The 20686-nt window shown below is 41.3% G+C and overlaps 1 protein-coding gene across 1 annotated transcript in view; it reads right to left on the reverse strand.

Moving 5' to 3' along the window:
- Positions 1 to 1191: 1191 nt before the first annotated feature.
- Positions 1192 to 20686, reverse strand: part of SMPX (small muscle protein X-linked) — a 53903-nt gene continuing 34408 nt past the window's right edge. The window contains exon 5 of the mRNA XM_032756293.2: positions 1192 to 1613. The gene's annotated coding sequence lies outside the window, so the exon portion shown is untranslated. The remainder of the gene's footprint in view (positions 1614 to 20686) is intronic.

Here is a 20686-nt window from a genome sequence, read left to right on the forward strand (position 1 = left end):
GTCTAATGACTTTGGTATGTATTGTGCTGCAAATTTGCCTTGGAAGACATTAAAATTTGAAGACAATTTTTATAACATTATACCAGAACTTAATTTTGAAACTGAACATAGATAATTTACATTAAAACAAAGTGAACACTGTGGCAAATTTGGTAACCCTACCCAACTACTCTAATCAGTATAGAGTGAGACAGTCTGAGGCAACCTAGCGCCTATTTAGGACCTGTTTACCTCGTCTGCTGACAGATTATTAGGCTGGCATATTTTGTTCTGATTGATATTCCCCATGCCATATGTATATATTAGATGTAGATGACCAGATAAATCACAGTCTGGTGAAACATGTGGGACCTGTGACCAGACAGGCACCTTTTCGGGAAAACTTAAACTCATCAGGCACTGCTGACTCTGTGGCCAGTCACATGTGTAGCCAATGATAGCCCTGCTTTTGGAAGCTGATCTTTATGAAACAGAAAAGTGGGAGAGTAATTTACACTTGGGATATTTCAAAGTAAATCTGATTTTTCACAATGGTTGGCTCTGAAGCAAGCATCAAAGTCACTTAGCCCGAGAAACGATGTTGAGGTCTCTGCATACCAGGTAGGTGACATGCTTGCTTTTCAAACAGTGTGCTCTTGATAACCTGGTCCCTCAAATCTTCACACTGTGAAGTTGCTCGAGCCTTTCAGAAGATCATAAGACGCTAGAGGAGCACAGGTGATTCTATTTGGTCTATGATAGTGTTGGACATTGATTCAGTTGACATAGAGACTCTCCATTTTAGCAGCAGGAGACATGTTTCATCTTTGGATGGCTCTTCTCCTCTCTTGTTCTGTTTGATCAGCTTTACTTTATTGTGCCTTATAATGAACTCTATTCCATCTGGGTGAGGGGAGTTTCTAACTTACAATGAACTGTATTCCATCTGGCCTCTATAGATGTAAAATGCACTCACTGTAAAACTCCTCATCCTTGGAGGAAGAATATCAATGATATCCAATTCCTCAGGTGATATTTAACTTCATATGAGTGATCAGTCAGCCATGATTTTACCCATGGTACTCAATAATTCAGAATGAGAGGCCCCCACTTAGGCAATATGGGTTTTGGCTGACTCATATCTCATTTCTCTCCATGTTAGGGAATATGTAGCTATCTGAAATATAAAAATTAATTTAGTCTAGATTCACATTTTACATTTAGTCAAATATTTATTTGAACTCATAAAAAGTTTAGTGACATAATTTAAAAGGTGAAGAACTAAAACGCATTCCAAATATTGACCAAAATACTGTAGGAAGTAGCTTGGGAAACTTTTCATCAAAATCATTAGGCACATTGCCATATCACTCTCCGTAAAATCATATCCCTCCTCAAAACCACACCCTCCAGGTGTTGAATTTATGGGCTAATTTGTTCTGTGAGGTGCCAAAAATGAAGATAAATTAAAGTAAGAAATACAGCCAACTAGAAGGAAGAGATATAAATGTACAAACAGGCCATTTCTGCTAGAGTCTCAGGCATTCAGGAGGTTCATAATCATCATACAAATATATAAAATTTTAGTGAGCTATTGAATCCATCTTCTGCCTCTTTAATTCTTCACATCAAGCCTGAAAAAGAAAAACCAAAGGAACCATGAGTTTTTCACCTCCAGTGTCATTAAGGCATAATTGACAAATAAAAATGGTATATATTTACAGTGTACAATGCAATGTTTTGATATATGCATACATACATTGTGAAATGATTAAGTCAACATAATTAGCATATCCATCACCTCACATACTTTTGTGGTGAGGACATTTAAGATCTCTTAGCAATTTTCAAGGATACATTATTAACTATAGTCATGATGCTGTACAATAGATCTGATATGGTTTGGCTGTGTCCCCATCCAAAATCTCATCTTGAATTGTAATAATCCCCACATGTCAAGGGTGGGACCAGATGGAGATAATTTAATCATGGGGGCGGTTCCCCCCATACTATTCTCATGATAGTGAGTGAGTTCTCATGAGATCTGATGGTTTTATAATGGCTTTCCCCCATTTTGCTCTGCACTTCTCTTTGCTGCTGCCATGTAAAGAAGGACGTGTTTGCTTCCCCTTCTGCCATGATTGTAAGTTTCCTGAGGCCTCCTCAGCCCTGCAGAATTGTGAGTCAATTAAAACTCTTTCCTTTATAAGTTACCCAGTCTCAGACATTTCTCCATAGCAGCATGAGAATGGACTAATACGAGATCTCCAGAATATATTCCTCTTATGTATCTGAAATTCTGTCTATTCTTTAACCATCATCTCCCCATCACACCACCCCCCCCAAGCCCCTGGCAACCACCATTTGACTCTCTGCCCCTATGAGTTTAATGTTTTTAGATTCCACATATAAGTAAGATCATGCCAGATTTGTCTATGTCTGGCTTATTTGACTTAGCATAATGTCCTCCAGGTTCATCGTTAGTATAATTTTCATGAGATATGTTAGGGACAGCTTATAAATCAATATGATAGGAACAAGTCAACATTGAAGACCCCATTTTCACTTGAAAACTTCATCTCTCAATTCCATGAATGTAAATGAACTATGGGTGGATGCTGTGGCCATCAACTTTGGCCCTAGTGATTTAAGTAATTCTAAACTAAATTAAGATAGCTTCTCCTGAAGGATTAGAGTATAATGTTAGTCTTATGATTATGGCTTGTATGACCAGTGATCCCTGAGGTAAATTTGCATTAATGGCTCCTGTTCTTCACCTCTCCCTACTACCATGTAACTTTGTAGTTTTCTACCACTGTGGGTGGGGTATGATTCCTCATGTCTGAGTTTGGCCACACATCTTGCTTTGGCCAACAGAATGAGGCAGAAATGGTGATGTACCAGTTTTGAGCCTATGCCTCAAAAGGTATCACATGTTTTTGCTTACTCTTGTATTTCTGCTGTTGCCATAACAAGGGTATGACCAGGTTAGCCTTCTGATCCCAGAAGAAGGACAAGAAATATGTGGAGCAGGGCCACCCCTGCTAAAGCACCCTAACCAGGCCCCATGTAGAGCAGAGCCCCCAGATGACCTGCAGACACATCTGTGAGTCTAGCCAAGATCAGCTGAGCCCAACCTATATCAGCTGAGGCCAAAACACATGAGTTAGAATAAGAAATTATCTTGTTTTAAACATTGAATTTAGGGTGTGATTTGGTATGCAGCAATAGCTAATTGATATGGTGCCACTTCTTTTCAAAGCTCTTGTAATGCAGAGATTCTTGAACACTATTTACACATTTGTTTTCCATTAGTCTTTGGTGTCATTCCTTGTGTGTTTTACTTATGTGAGTGAGCTGAATCTTTTCTTAAAAATGGAATGCTCACCTTTTGTATTGCCAATGGCTGGAGAAAGAAAACTCCATGCACAAGGATATTCCCCCTGCTGGGGCAGAAACTCTGGTTTGGCACCCTCCATAACCCTTGTTTTTCTCTACTACAAAGGCTGGTGAGTGAAATAATATACTCTATTTCTCAGTCTCTCTTAGAACTAGGGGGAGCCATGGGACCCAGTTCTGGCCATTGAGTCCGGAGAAGTCTACAGCAGAGATCTATCTATAAGAAAGCTTCTCTTTCTTGCATATTTCTTTAGAGATCACAAAGCCCATAGTGTCATTGAACATTTCTAGCATTGCTGTGATGCAGGTTGTGTTGTACTCACTGTTGAGATGAAATACATAGAGGTTCAAAAATCAAAGTAGCTAGCTCAAAGCTCATAGCTGGTAGATAGAAAAACTGGGATTTTAACAGAGGTGTCCTGACTTTGGGGTTGTTTCTACTCCACTAACAAGGTATGGATGGTTTGTGAACCAGAGGAAAAGGTAGGAAGTTATTAATGATTGCAAAACTGAAAATGCTATCAACAGCAGTCAGCATGGGTTCTTGTATTTCCCCAGCATTTTATCTTATTATCAAAAGAACACAATATGAGATTTACTCTCTTAATACATTTTAAGTGTATAATACATTATTGTTGACCATAAGTACAATGTTGTACAGCAATGTTGTACAACTACCACTTCACTCTTTGATTCTATGTGTTTAACTATTTTAGCCACCTCATATAAGTGGAATCATGCAGTATTTGTCCTTGTGTGACTGACTTATTTTACTTTTCATACTGTCCTCAAAGTTTATCCATGTTGTCACATATTGCAGAGTTTCCTTCTTATTCCAGGATAAAAATTCCAGTGTATGTGTACCACATTTTCTTTATTCATACATCTACCAATGGACGTTTAGGTTGTTTACTAATTTTTTTAAGAAATTATCAATTTTCAGTCCATGCCAGTCACAAAGTGGAAGTAAGATACCACCTTCTTCCCAGCCCATGGTTTCTGAGTGACCAGCAATTTCACAGCTTCATCCTGGGGTATCAGGATCCAGGCTCATCTCTGGTCATTCTCCCTCAAGTATCCTATATTCTGAGTTCACTAGACCACTTTTTGCTCCTGTAATGACAAGAGCCTTTGGGCCTCTCCCTCTTTGGTTATAACTTTTGACTAAAATCCCACCTCCCCATGATTCTCCATGTAGCATGCTGAATTGTGATTATTTGCTTATATGCATCATCTCACTCCTCTCATGTTTCCCACTATAGCTGCCCTGCCACTAGGCTAGGATCTTTTAAGGATATAAATATGTCCTATTCATTTTTACATCCCATTGCCTATCATGGCACCTGAAACATAGCAGGGGTCCAGTGATTGATGAGTTGGACTACTGGAGAAATGAAAATAGGAAAAGAACTGGAGTTGCAGTTATAGCCAAACCCACATTCTTCAATGTGAGTCAGCAGTAATGAGTGAACCCTCATAGATGCAGAAATCCAGGAGTGTTGGATTGATGTGCTATGTCTCTGCTATGCTACCAATTCTGCCCTAGGTCCCAGCTCTAGCCCCATGATGGCCAGGGTATGCTCTAGCCACTTTACTGCGATGGTCACTGTGCTGGATGACATATGGCCAGTCTCTCCGGCTAAGTAAGAGGCCCATGACAAGCTTCCCTTGAAGCTGAGGTATTCCTTGGGCTTCTCTGAGCAGCATGGAATGGGTGATGATCCATAGGAAATTGTCACTGAAGCATGTTTTATGAGGTGTGATTTCTCTCCAAGATGTGTCCAGACTGAGAAGCACCATCTGCAACCCAGAAATGGATACCATTTATATGGCAGGCTTGATATGGACTCTGATAATCCTTTATCTGTCCCAGATAGATAGATGAAATTATGGCTATACTGAGAAACATAGGATGAGCCATTTGCATTGGAGAGCCATAAGATGTCCTTCATGACTGGGTTTAGCTTATAGGCCTCTCTGACTTTGAGACAGTTTTATAAACATAGAGAACTAATGAGTGGATAAAGAAAATGTGGTATATATACCCCATGAAATACTACTCATCCATAAAAAGGAATGAAATAATGTCTTTTGCAGCAACTTGGATGGAGCTGAAGGTCATTATTCTAAGTGAGGTAACACAGGAGTGGAAAACAAAAAATTGTATGTTCTCATAAATGAAGCTAAACTATGAGTATGCAAAGGTATACAGAGTGACATAATGGACTTTAGAGCCTCAGAAGGGGAAGGGTGGGAGAGGAGCTAGGGATAAAAACAACATATTAGGTACAATGGGCACTACTCCGGTGACAGGTACACTAAAATCTCAGAATTCATCACTATACAATTCATCTATGTTACAGAAAATCCACTTGTACCCCAAAAGCTATGAAAATAAAAATTTTTAAAAAGATAGAGAAATCTTGATCCAGTTCTCCCAGACCACCACGACCACTGTGAGATGACCATATTTAGGAAAATAAATGCATGGAATTCTTAACATAACATTAGCCCCAGGGGAACTGTGCTCTTCCTCTTTACTTACTGCAGCTGAGAGCCAAGGAGGCCTGAAAAAAACTGTGAAGAGGGGGAAGCTGGGCCAGTGCTATCAACCTGTGCTCAGGTGGGAGTGGAGAAACAGCTGATGGTGGCAGTACCAGTTTTGAGCACCTACTACGTGCCAGGCACTCCACCAACTGATTACATAGCTACCTTGTTCAGCCTACAAAATAAACCTGATTCTTCTTTGCAGAAGGAGCCAGGCATGAGGTAGCAGATGAAGCAGGAGCCATTGCAGGTGTCCTCCTGCAGATCACCCTGTCCCTAAATTTCCCCCACTCCTGGGTCCTGGTAGAATTCAAGAAGGCCCAACATGCCTGGAAACAGGACTGCACTGATGGACAGGGTCGGATGTAGTCCATCCCAGAGTACAAAGTCCCCGGACGGCCAGAGTCTCCATCCTTGGCTTTGTGGGACTCAGCATGTGCTCGGGATGCTGGCACGATACCAGAATACAAAAATTTGGGAATCCAGAGACCTGAGCTCCCTGCTCTGCGTCAGGGCTTGAATTTAGAAATGAGAAACAATGGGAAGGGATCCAGAGCTAAAATTGCCCACTCTGTAAAGCACTCTTGTTTGTCAGGGTGTTGGAATGCAAGTGTATTGGGCTGTCTCCAGGGCCACGCTGCTTTGCTGCCTAGACAACAGCTGTCAGCTATTCTCCTGTGCCCTGTTCTCCTGTATGGGGACATTTGTGAGAATGATGGGGAAGGTATGGCAACCAGCTGAAAAGTCATTCTCTAGCTACCCCACATAACTTTTGTACCCAGACCAAAAATGACATGGAAGCACAACCTCTAGTTTACATTTGGGAATGGCACGTCTTGGCTGGTGTGGGGATGATACACCAAATATCTCCCTTGTGTCACCCTAAGTCCAGACTGAGGAACATGTGATGTTTACGCCTTGCTGTGACCCATTTATAGCTGTGTTACTCATAGTTGCCGTGGCCCCACGTACATCATGTGGGAAATGGAGTCCACTCAACACTTGTCTGCATTTTGTCCTTTAACCAGACACTCAGGGGCAGTGCAATGATTACTTCCTCCTACGTGGTGTTAAATCATAGAGCCATAAACACAGTGACACTCGAAAGTACTTGAGAGAAGGTAGTGCCTCATGGTCTGGTTCCATATGCAATGGCCAACCATGCACCCAGGGCAAACTGGTTAAAGCTCTGGAGCTCCTTAGAGGGCATCAGAAATAAGACAAACGCCTGGCATTTGTAAAGTCTTCTAGAGTTTACAGAGCACATTCACACATATTGTCCCTTTTACTCATCAGGACCACACCCTAAGGAAGGTGGTGCAAGCTACAACTAAGGCTTGTAAGGAACAACACACACCCAAGGTCAGAGAGGCACTCAGCCTAGAATTGCACCCAAACAACTCCAGACCCAAAACTCTTTCTTTTTTCCCAAACAGGTACTTGTAAAGTCAGAGAAACAAAACTCTAAGTAAAAATTAGGAACATTTTTTCCTAAATTGTGAAACATCCACCAAAGTTGCCTTTGCAACTCATGAAGCCTTCGGTGGTTATAGTGAAAATTGAAATGCTTCTAACAATAACTATATAAAAACAGGGAAGAAGAGGAAGGCATAAAGACCAGAACATTTGCCTTGGTCAAATCCTGCACCTGAAATCCAGATTAAAGTAGTGTTAAGTGCAGGACCTGGATAATTTGAGTGACCATAAGGAAAAGGCAAATTGCATATCCAGGTTGAATCTCATTAAAATATTTTTTATTGATCCTATTGTATTGAGAGTTTGTTATATTGGATATCAACTCAGAGTTAGGGGCTGGCAACTGAGATACATTTGTTTGGTGAGATCTTGGTGGGGAAAGGGGCATCGTCAAAGACCAGTCACCATAGGCAGCTCCAGATTTTGTGGGAAATTTCTCTTCATCCATCAGAACGTAGTCCTCCCTGTTTCTAAAGGGGCCACCAACTTCATTGGAGAAATATTGACCCAAGATTTCCCTACCAAGGCAGAGTTCAATAACATCTAGAGGTAGACAAAGTGATAAATAAGTCAAGGAGACTGCTGTCTTGACCAAGAGGTTCTCAGCTTTTCCAAAGATGACAAAATCTTTCTATATTGTTTATGCCTTGGCATTCGAGGCCTAGAGACAATGGTGATTATATCAGAAGTACCAAGAATCCTCCTACAACTGTCCAGCAATGATCTGTGGCAGCCAGGGGTTCTGGAGCAACCAAATAGAAAACTAATTTTTTTAGCATTTAACTAACAGAACACGTGAAACAAATGTAGGTCTCCCTGCCTTCTTCCCATAATGCATTCCTGGAAAGCACATTGTCATAGAGATCACCTTAAAGCTGATTGATTGATTGTTTTCACAGTCACAATGATGGTAATGAGTGGTCCAAAGACTCAGTAGTCAGATAAAAAGATGGCCTTTGATGTATTATTAGGCAAAGCTATGACTATAAGGCTTTATAGTCTTTTAAAATAGTAAAACTTTTTCTAAGACGAATGGAACTAGAGTTTTGGTATTGCTCCTCATTTTGGAAATTAGGAAATTAAGATCCAGAGGGGTTGAGTCACTTGTCCAGGATCACACAGCTAGCTATTGGCTGATCCAGGATGAGGTTTGGCACTCTTTCTGCTACACTAAATTCTTTTGCAAAACGTGTAAAATTAGCATACATGTATTAGTCTGTTCTCACACTGCTAATAAAGACATACTCAAGACTGTGTAATTCATAAAGAAAAAGAGGTTTAATGGACTCACAGTTCCACAAGGCTGGGGAGGCCTCACAATCATGGTGGAAGGCAAAGGAGGAGCAAAGTCACGTCTTACATGGCATCAAGCAAGCAAGAGAGAGCATGTGCAGGGGAACTCTCCTTTATCAAACCATGAGATCTCATGAGACTTATTCACTATCACAAGAACAGCATAAGAAAGACCCACCCCCATGATTTGATTATCTCCCACTGGGTCCCTCCCATGACACATGTGGATTATGGGAGCTACAATTCAAGATTTGGGTAGGGACACAACCAAACCATATCAATAAGTAATCCATACATATCGACAGTACATTAGAGGCACACATTAACAACTGACACACAGAAATGTATCTGTAGTGTACCAAAAAGTTGACTTAACAAATATTCATGCATTTGTTCTAATGAACACCAAAATTTCACTTAAAAATATTTTTTGCCTTCTCAGAATCTAGCAGTGTTTCTAAAAATACTTTATATAGAGTAAAATGCACAAATCTCAAGTGAACTTGATGAATTTTTTTACCATGTATATATCCATGTAAGGCCTTTATTTTTACATAGCTCTTAAATACTACTGTATATGCCAGCAAATCCATGGGGTTTTGTTCATTTGAGAAATACTAGTTTCAAGAGATGATAAAACAAGTTTTCCTTTGAAAAGAAAGGGAGAGGAAAAGAGGGGGAAAAAGGAAACCATCAATCATCAGATAAATTGAGAAATACTGGGTTAAGCAAAGATAAACCACCTTCTTAGTTTAAGGGCTCCTTGGAACTTTAAATATACAAATATATAGTGTGTGTGTTAGGTGTGGGGACCATACCGTTGTATCATTTTCAAAATTTACTCAATCACTGAAGCATTTTTCCAGTTTTATACTGTATAAGTTATTTATCATTCATTATATCACAAATAGTATCCATAGTATTTCATCAGGTGGCTGCACCAGAGTTTGCTTAATTGGAATCCTATTATTGGACATTTAGGTTCTTAATCAATTTTGCTACCATAAATGAACACAACCTTTTCCATGTGAACATTTTCTTTAGAATGGACTTCCATCAAGACACAACTGGGTTGGAAGAGGTACAAATCCACAATGACTGGGAATTTCTCCATTTATTAACCCCCCCACCCGCATCATTTATACTGCTGTGTGCCTGCTATACAGAAGATGCTTAATATTTTTTGAGATTGTGCGTATGTCTTTTTCATGATCACTTTCCTATTCATCTTTGTGGATTTTCTTAAAGGAAAATCAGTAACTGTTTTCTTGAGCATTCCTTTGATTTCTGCTGAAGCTGCATATTTTCTTAGGCTTCTCTACTAATTATACATCCACTTTTGTGAATTGTGAGTTCATTTCCTTTGTCTATTAAGGTGTTAGCATTTTGCTTTCCAATTTACATGGGCTCTTTACATAATTATACATTTCATGCAAAACAATTTTCTTGATAGAGTTTGCTATTTAATGTTTGTCTTTTTTTTTCAAGTACCTTTTTTTTTAATTATCGAGAATTTGAGGGATGATTTTGATGGCTCTTCTTTAAAAAGCTGCCCGGGGAAGTTTAAATCAATGCCTTCATTTTTTCCTCTAAATCATTCCAACCATTATTTTAAAAGCTACTTATATCCAAATCTTACCTTTTGAAGCTATCATCAAATGACTTAATTCTATAATGTTAAAAGACATAAGAGGCCAAATAAAGAAGGATGTTTATGGAAAGGAAGAAAGCATAATTGATTTGGAGATTTGAGATCTTGTTTATAGGCTGTTGTAACTCACTCTGCTGTGTGTGTGTGTGTGTGGGTGGGTGTGCGCGCGCATGCATGCACGTGCATGTGCTGGTGGGGGGCTAAACCACCTAGAATGGGAGTTCAAACGTGGCTGCACATTAAATCTCCTGGAGGGAGTTTTTTAAACCATCCCAAAGCCCAGGCTGCCCCAAACCAATTACATCAGAGTCTCTGGAAGTGCGATCAGTAATTTGTAAAGCTCCCCAGGTCTCTGATGTGCAGACGAGATTGAGAACCACAGCCCAAGAGGGCTTCTCAGTCTTCAACATCCATATGAATCCCTGGGGATCCTGCTAAACTGCAGATTCTGACTCAGGAGGTCTGGGGAGAGGCCTGAGACCACACATATCTAGTAACTACCCAGGGGATGCTGTTGCTATTGGTCCATGGACCACTTGAAAATGAAGGTTGTAAACTAGTAGTTTTCAATAGAGGGAGAGAATGATTTTTGCCCCCCACCCTGTGGTGGGCATTTGGCACCATGTGAAGACATTTTTTGATTATTACAATCAGGAAGGAGAGGGTACTACTGGCATTTGGTGAGTACAGGCCAGGGATGCTGCTAACTATCCTAGAATGCCCAGAACGGCCCCAGTGACAGAGTTGCCTGGCCCAATTGTCAATAGTGCTGAGGTGGAAAAAAAAAATTGCTGGTTTAGAGACAGCTGTTTCTGATGAAAGAAAATGATCTCAAACCTGAGCTAGAACAGAGCTTTGTGCACTGGTGTGTTAAGTGGTCCCTTCTGGGAAGCACTGCTGATAAAACATATTAGTAATTTTCTAATCAACTTCAATGAGATTAAGAGCCCCTTCTGGGAGATCTGATATACCTGCCTCACTAAAGTCACCTTGTAACAGAGTTTACGGATCACTTGTACCTCGTCTCACAGTGTTATCTAACCACATGTTTTCCTATTCCAAGTTTTAGAACTGGATTTTTGAAGCCTCTTTAAGCAACTTTGAAGTAAAGCTTTGACATGTGTTTCAAATCAATTCATCAGAGAACTTGCTTTTACACCCTTTACCTTGCCAGTTTCCAGGCTGTTTCCCAGGTGGGACCCTGTCTCTGCAGTCAACAAATGTTTCCTGAGTGTCTACTGTGGAGACATTTTCACAGCCCACTCTGCCTTCAAACCCAGCTTTCCTGCTTTCCAGCTATGCTACCTTGGGCAACTTACCCAACAACATAAACCCCAGTGTTCCAAAGGATAGGGAAATAATATTGTCAAATTCACAGAGTGGTTGGGAGGATAACATGGTAAAGCATTTAGCAGAGTGCCTCTGACATAGTCAACATATACTATTACTATTATTCAGGGACAAAGATCCACAAAAAGCTTATAAATTAAAACATCCCTTCCTCCTTTTCTATCTTCCAAACAAGATTCAATCTTTGTCATCTTGGCTTCAAGCCCTTTGTGGTGCTGGTGGTTGGGGAGATCTAAATGTGTAGAGAGGGAACTGAAAAAAGTGAACTGAGTCTAAATTACGTGGAAAAGGGGCTTGGAGACTCAGTGGAAAATAGGATTTCTTGGAAAGAAAGAAGAGAGATTTGAGGTAAAACGTCTCTAGGATGAGGGAATCTTGGGCCAATGAGAAGATTAAATTTTAGGTAGTTTTACTGTGCGTTTTACAATGTAAATCTTTTTTCTTTTTTATTTTATTTGTATAAATTTAAGGAGTACAAATGCAGTTTTGTCACATGGATACATTGCATAGAAGTGAAGTCTGCTTTTAGTGTAACCATCACCAAAAGAGTGTACGCCGTACCTGTTTACAATGTAAATCTTTCTTAGGTGAAGATTTACATTCCTTCTGGGGGCTGATATGGTTTGGTTGTGTCCCCACCCAAATCTCATCTTGAATTGTAGTTCCCATAATCCCCACATGTCGTGGGAGGGACCCGGTGGGAGGTAATTTAATCATGGGAATGGTTATCCTCATGCTGTTCCCGTGATAGTGAGTTCTCACAAGATCTGATAGTTTTATAAGGGGCTTTTCCCCCTTTTGCTTGACACTTCTCCTTCCTGCATCATGTGAAGAAGGATGTGTTTGCTTGCCCTTCCACCATAATTGAAAGCTGCCTGAGGCCGTCCTAGCCATGCTGAACTGTGAGTCAAACCTCTTTCCTTTATAAATTACCCAATCTCAAACATGTCTTTATTAGCAGCGTAAGAACAGACTAATACAGGGACCATTTTTGGAAATCAATGTATGTTTCTTTTGGACACAGCTCTGTGCTTAAATATGCTTAAATGGTCTTAAAAGTGGAAAGGAGAATTCCTAGTTTTATATGGCTTACATTATATGCTAGAAAATGTATTAGGCACTGTGGATATACTAGTGGACAAGTCAGGCAAGTTATCCTCCTTCATGGAACTTAAGATCTAGAAGGAAAATCAGAATAAACAATGGCAATCCAGTCCTCCATTGTGATGGGTGCTGCTATCCTGGGACAAACACAGGAAGCCATGGATGCTTTACCCAGTTTAAGAGGCAACGGAAAAGTTTTCCAAAAATAGGATTTAACTGAGACTTTAATGATGGGTAGGAGTTAGCCAGATAATGAGTACGGGAGGGAACAAAGATCAAAAAATAATATTCTGAGCATGTGTAAAGGCCTAGAATCAGCATGGCACCTCCATCAGCTGGCAGAGGTTCACTAGGATTGGAGCGACGAATGTCCTGCACAGGTAGAAATGCAAGATGAAAAAAGCCTGCCAAGTCTGAGACAGTTAACACAGGCCCGAAGGGTCATGGGGAGCCGCTGAAGGATATGCAGTAGGGCAGTGACCCGATCCATTTTATGGGGTTTGGTTTTGTATTTTTTGAAAGATCCGCTGACTGCAGGGCTCTGGCAACTGAAAACAAGTGAGAAAAGGCTTTGAGTAGTGAAGTGCACAGGTCACTTTGACAGCTGTGGGCCATTAATGCTCCAATTGTTCAGCGAGGTCACCTGTGTGACAGCAACAAGAATACATAGTGGATGAATGAAGTTTGCAAACCTTATTTCAAGGTGAAAAAAGGGGTCAAACATATGAGAAGATCACAGCACTTATCCAATGGCTCATGCCTGAGGATTGAGAAGGGAGTCCATTGTCCATTAGCAAAGGCCCAGGGGCTCCTCACTGAAGCATTTCATTTCCAGATCTCAAACTTCCATCGAGGGCTCAGGAAAATTCCCACAGGTTACACAAACATTACTTTGAGCAGTAAATCCAAGACAACCTGCAAGTGACCACATACTGTTGGGCAAGCAGTGGGAACTCATACTGAGCTCTCTTCTGGCAATTTGCAGTATTTTGTGGGCTGTGAGGAATTTGAGCTTAAATAAAGCAGAAATGGGCAGTCTCTCGGATCCCTTGGCTTAATTTATTGAACAGGGGAAATAAGCCTTGTGAGGGAGACAGTTCCATTCCTAACGATTTAACCATTAATAAAGCCCTGCTATAAATGGAACTCAGGAGAGAAGGTAGCTTGTCAGAGGGCAGAGGAGTGGGCCCCATTAGACAAAATAGGTCAGGCGGGGAGAAAGTTGTCATTTCCTGACTAGTTAAGCTGATCAGACATGACAAGCCTTGTCGTTTTTGAACTGATTGAAAAAGGATAGCGAATATACAAGAGGTTGCTTTCTTTTTGTTTCATTTCATAGAAGATGGCTATTTCAAAGAGGATCCTGAAAAGGAACTTGATAATATTTAGCACAATTTTGAGTTTTGTGCTTTAAAACGTGTGTGTATGTTGGCCTGAGTGTGTGTGTGTTTTCAGAAACATAAGTTTTCACAGAAAAAAATTATGTGCTTCTCCTAGGAAGTTACTTGGGATTCATTCACTTTCATCTGAGATTAATGGAACTCCAACTCCTGGGGAGAGTTTTTCCTCCCGTTAGTTGGATTGTTCGTAATATCCTCTGCTTTTTTCTTGTTATGGGTTTGATCCTCAGAAATCAGAAGAGAGGCCAGGCGCAGTGGCTCACGCCTGTAATCCCAGCACTTTGGGATCCAAGGCAGGCAGATCACCTGAGGCCAGGAATTCGAGACCAGCCTGGCCAACATGGTGAAACCCCATCTCTACTAAAAATAAAAAATTAGCCGGATGTGGTGAGGCACGCCTGTAATCCCAGCTCCTCTGGAGGCTGAGGCATGAGACTGTCTTGAACCCGGGAGGATGCAGTTGCAGTGAGCAGAGGTTGTGCCACTGCTCTCCAGCCTGGTCAATAGAGTGAGACTCCATCAAAAAAAGAAAGAAAGAGAGAGAGAGAGAGAGAGAGAGAGAGAAAAGAAAGAAAGAAAGAAAGAAAGAAAGAAAGAAAGAAAGAAAGAAAGAAAAAGAAAGAAAGAAAGAAAAAGGAGAGAGAGAGAGAAAGAAAAAGCAAGCAAGCAAAAGAGAGAGCAGGAAAACCATTGCATATGGGAGCAAGCTGAGGAGAGGGAACAGTGTGCAAAAGCTAAGATGTATCACTCAAACAATGGATTTTTAGTTCACTTCTGGATTTGCCTCCCTGCAGAGTTTCTGCCTTCCTCTCCCTCCTTTTGGAGCCCCTCCCCACTAATGACTCAAGGACATGAAGAAAAGACTTTCCTCAGTGCTCACACTATGCACTGTGCTTGTGTGCTGTCTGGTTTATAAGGGCTTTCTCTGTTAGAAGCATCAGGGAAACTGGCTTCACATTTGGAAATAATCTTCCTAATCTCCCCAAAGATAAACAATGTTTGGTGTTTTAAATAAATGTAAGAAATTCTGGGTAGTAAGGATCAGGAGGGGTGAAAGAAAAGCAAATACTGAAATGTCACAGCTATGTGACTTTGAGAATCTCACTTCTTTGGACCTCGGTTTTATCATCTAAAAAACAAGGGGGGTAGGTGGCTATGGTAGGCAGCCTTCAAGATGGCTCCCAATGATTCTTGCCTCCTGATATTCATATCCTTGTATAGTCCCCTTCAACATAAAATAGGGCTGGCTTGTGTAATCAGTAGCATGTTACAAAAATGACAAAGTATGAATTCCAAGGCTAGGCCATAAAAGACTTTGCTGCTTCTGCCCTGCTTTTTCTTGAATCACTCACTCCAGGGAGAGTTGACTGCCATGTTGTGAGGGCATTCAAGCAGCCCAATGGGTGGGTCCACATGGGAAGGCACCAAGGCCTCCTCCTGATAGCAGTTATCACCAATTAGCCAGTGATGTGAGTGAGCCATCCTGGAAGTAGATCCTTCAATCTTAGTCAACATCTCACTACAACCTCATGAGGGACCCTAGGCTAGAACCACCCAGCTAAGCCACGCTAAATTTCTGATCCACAGAAACTGTGAGACAATATTTATTGTTCTTTTAAGTTTTGAATAATTTGTTACACAACCAAAGATAACTAATACAGCTGCCTTAGCCCAAGTTCAGCTCTTGTATTTTATGTATCAAGGAATAGGCGAATTGATGGAAACCATGAAAAGTTCGTGTTTAGTGTGACATGTCAAAAACTGGATCCTGGCTACCGGGTAGGACCATATTGCTTGGGCATTTATGAAATGGGGAAGAAAGATAAGTAGCCAGACTCTAGAGAGCTGGCATCCTGAGAACTTATGGATTCAGCTTTGTGGGAGTGGGCAACACAGCTGGCTGACCTTGAACCAAAGTTTACAGTGCAACTGCTCAGCACCCAGTGATTAGTCCTTAGCATGTCATACCACAAACATAACCCACTTATGTTTATATATGCAGAGACTGAACTTGTTAAAAGAAACGCCAATGGAATAGGCACTTATTTGGGTTCTCCCTATAATGAGTCATTCCCAAAGGGTGCAAGTGGGATTATCTGAAGGGAATAGTGGCCCTGGCAGTTTTTAGAGGGAGATGAATTAGATAGGGGTTAAAAATTGCTGAGTTCATAGTTAAACCCACGTGATTCTCCAGGGTAGGGTACGTATCTGGAAAGCAGTGAGTATAGAGAGATTGCTGCATTAGGCTGGGTCTTGGTTGGACTAAGTGGCATTGATAGTCCCATAACCTGTAAGAATATGACTCTATATATTGCTGGGTAGACACGAGTCACAACCCTGACAAGACAGCACATTTATTAGTGGGAGCTAGAGTATCCTCAGCCCCTTCTAGGCCTAATATGGCTATTGTTTGGACTCATATGGCAGTCCTGAACTTAGTATCTCTTTCCTATGTCCTATGCCAAATAGAAGCTATGGCTCACCACTGGTTCACCCTATAAATAAGTGCACATGTATGCTGCATGACTTTCCAAGAATGCTTGGCTGTTTTCCACCGTTGAATACTTTCATCTCAGCAACATTCAACCAAAGAAATACTTTCCCAAGCAAGAAAGATTTCAGTCTAGTTCATCAAAGGACGCTCTGAGAAACACCTTCTCAGTCCTTCTCAGACCAAGACACACATCAGGATCACCTGAAGATTCTGTGAAACATACCCATTCCCAGGCCTATCCTGCCACCCTCCAATAATTAACTGATAGCAAGTGGCACTCAGCAAGTCCAGGTGATTATAATGTGCACTCAGGGCTGAGGACCATCGATCTAACTGTATCCAACGTTTTGCTGCTGCCTGACTCTGTAACTAAGAAAATTAGAATACAAACGGTGGTTCTCACCCAAAGCCCAAGGCTGGACAACTGAGTTGTTCAGAAACCAGCTTCAGTTCTTCTGTCATGATATTTGAGAAAAGCTATAAAGCTGCCTATCAGGCTGGGTGCAGTGGCTCACACCTGTCATTCCAGCACTTTGGGAGGCTGAAACAGGAGGATCTTTTGAACCCAGGAGTTTGAGACTAGCCTGGGCAACATAGTGAAACCCCATCTCTACTTAAAAAAAAAAAAGCCAGATATGGTGGTGTGTGCACCTGTGGTCCCAGCTACTTGGGAGGCTGAGGTGGGAGGATTGCTTGAGCCCAGGAGATCAAGGCTGCCGTGAGCCATGATCATACCACTGAACTCCAGTCTGGGCAACAGAGTGAGGCCCTGTCTCTAAAAAAAATAAGATAAAGCTGCCTATCAGTCTGCCAAGTAGCTGTGATCCTTTGGTCCTGTCTTTTCTTGGACTTGAAAAGTGTTCAAATTTAGAAAATCTTTTGTGTTTTACTTCCACTGCCTGGACAGCCACAGAAGTATACTTGAATGAAAATTATCAAACCCAGCTTTTTTGTCTCAGCATATATTTGAACCTTGGCAAGGCCTTATTTAGAAATACTTTCATTAGAGATTGGAAAAATGACTTCATTATTCCCAGTCATTTCATCCAGGCATCTCTCTGTATTATTTCTTACAACTGCATGTAAATCTAGAACGATCTCAAAAAGTTAAGAAAAAAAACCAGGTGATGGGCTGGATTTGGCCTGTTGGCTTTGGTTTTCCAACCCTTGAACTGTAACAATGTCAGCACTTACTAAACAGCTACAGAAATGAACATTGTATCAGTAAGGTTAAGTGACTGGTGGGTAAGTTGATGTAGAATTCCTCATCCTTTACATTAGGATTGTCCCTCATAATTTACCCAGCTCATTTCACCCCCATAGACCTGTCTGCCACATTGAGAGTCAGACTGGGGTAATGATTAAAAATCAGACAGCCTGGATTTGACTCCTGGCTGCCCCACTATCTAGTTGTGTGACCTTGCGGAAAGTCATGTAACTTCTCTGTGCCTCAGTTTTCTCACCTGTAAAATGGAGCTCTTACGTGTATTAACTCACTGACATCTGACAAGGTAAAGGGCTTGCAACAGTGCCTGACCATTGGAAGCACTATTACAAGCATTTGTGATTATTGCTTCATTGATGCTTAGTATATATAAATTTCAGCAAAGAAATCTGACCAAGCTTCTCACTGTACTTTTGGAAACTAGCCTGAAAACTGTGGAGCAGGTGATGGGATAGCTAGGGGATTTCTGAATGTCCAGACCTAAACAATCTGACTGATGGCTCTAGGTCAGTGGTTCTCAAAGTGTGATCCCAAACTACCACCAGCAGCAGCAGCATTCCCTAAGAACTTGTCAGAAATGCAAACTCTGGAACCCATCCCAGACCTACTGAATTGAAAACCCTAGGGCTTTGGCCTGGCAATCTCAGTTTCAGCAAGCCGTCTAGATGATTCTGATTCATGTGAAAGTTTGAGAACCACAGCTCTAGGCCAATCTGAAAAGGGTTTCCTTTGCAGTCACCCACAGGATGCTGTCCTTGGTGCTGCCCTGTCCTCACTCTCCTCAAGGTCTCAGTTAAAGATGAGAAAAAGCTGGCTTCTCAAATTGGCAGGTCATCCATGCAAAGCCAGCCTGGCGGAATAATGACACTATTTGATGCTAGAATGTGGACCTGAAATGATCTCCGTGGGTTGGAAGTGCCAGCCAAAATTGTTTTGATTTTTAATAGAGATAGCTTTATTTTTACCTAGTCAAGTTTCTAACTCAAGTTTCTTGGCATTTTAACTCCTACACGTTCAGTGAGGTTGTCAGTGGTGCTCTGGGTATCCAGGCACTGTGACCCCAGTTCGTACCATAGCATAGGCTGCAGGAACCCAACCAGTAATGGAAGGTTGGCCCTGAGTACAGGAGCAAAGTCTGGCCTACCACCTCTTGGTATTCCCGAATTAGATCACATAATAAAAAAAGGGTGCCACACAGGAGAGAAAACTGAATCTGGACTCAGATGGCATTGCGGGTGGTGATGAGGATCAGGAACCATTCTAATGCAGTTGCATTTGCCATCTGTGCTGGTCTAGAGCATTATCAGCTGTTTTGTCTTATCTGGGGCATGAGCTCCTCTTCCTATGTGCTGGGAATCCCTGCCAGCCAGGGGCTCTGACACCAGCTGGGTTGCTGGGGTGGCCTGCTCCTGGCAGCGAAAGGAAGTCTATAATTGGCCCATAATTGGATTGGATTTGGCTCGGAATGACTCCCAGGCTCTCTCTCTCCTGACAGATAACAAGCAGTAAACTTTGTATATGACCTCGCAGGGTGTCTGGGACACCATTTCTTAGCTGTCAGTGAAATGAAGAGCTTTCCAGAAGAGTTGACCTTTAGGGCAATGGTTTGGGGACATCTTGAAGTGAAGTTTTCCCCAGACCCATTTGTTTGCCACCTGGTCTTTCTGAAATTAAGACATTTTAACTCAATTTCCAAATCCTGGATCAAATCTGTCCTCTACCATGTGTGTGCATGTATGTGCATGTGTGTGTGTATGTGTATATGGTATGTTTGTATATGTATAAAGATTACAGTATGACTTTTTAAAATTAAACAAGAAAATAGTAAACAGAGGTAGAAATTGAGATAATACATTTCCTTTGAAATATATCTATAGATAGAGGTGGGTAGATTAATCTTGAATATCTTTCCATGTCAGTGACAAAAGTCCTTCTGGGTATAAGCAGAGCCATTATCTGTTCAATTCTGGCCCATGGAATGGATTGTAACTAATCCCCTTCCTTGGCACCTGTTGCAGACTACATGGTGATCCTACTTTTCTGATTAAAAGGGATTACACCCATTTTCTACAGATGGACTTCAATAGGCTTAATTAATAATTAGTCTTAAAACGAACCTTCTCTGGAGGGAGAAGACAATACAACCCACAATCTTCCACCCTTTGTGAAGTTGGAAGTCACATGAGATTGAACTGCAAAGTCAATGCCTGCCCTACCTATCTCACAGAACTGTTATGAAGTTTGAAAGAGAGAATGGACATGGAAGGACTTTGGAATTCTTAAAATCAAGAGCAAGGGTTTGTTAATATTATTGCTACTATTATCCCCTAGTTAAAAGATGTGATTTTGCGTATGTTATAAAACTTCCAAATAAACCTGTTTCCTCATTGCCTGGCCTGTGTGATGCCCCTTAAGCAGCCATTTCACAAAGTCTCCAGGCTGCCATGTTCTCTGGCACCTGTATTTACTAGTGACTGCCTACCTATTATTGCAACGTAGACATAACTTGATTATCAAATTAAATAATGTCAGATAGAGGGAGAAAACACCTCTGTAAGGTAATCATAGCTGGAAATTAAATGTGAATGGGGCATAACCCAGGACAGGGTGTCATAGAGAAGACACCCAGGGCACTTCTGGACATTGAGATCGATATAGCTCTCATTTTATTTTCTGGACCAGACTCCAATAGTACATAGCCTATGCACAAAAGATTACTAGAAAGGTGAAATGTCTATTTCTGGCCATAAAGCCCATTCAAAATGCTC

This window comes from Hylobates moloch, unplaced genomic scaffold, assembly GCF_009828535.3.
Source record: "Hylobates moloch isolate HMO894 unplaced genomic scaffold, HMol_V3 SCAFFOLD_7, whole genome shotgun sequence".
Taxonomy (NCBI): domain Eukaryota; kingdom Metazoa; phylum Chordata; class Mammalia; order Primates; family Hylobatidae; genus Hylobates; species Hylobates moloch.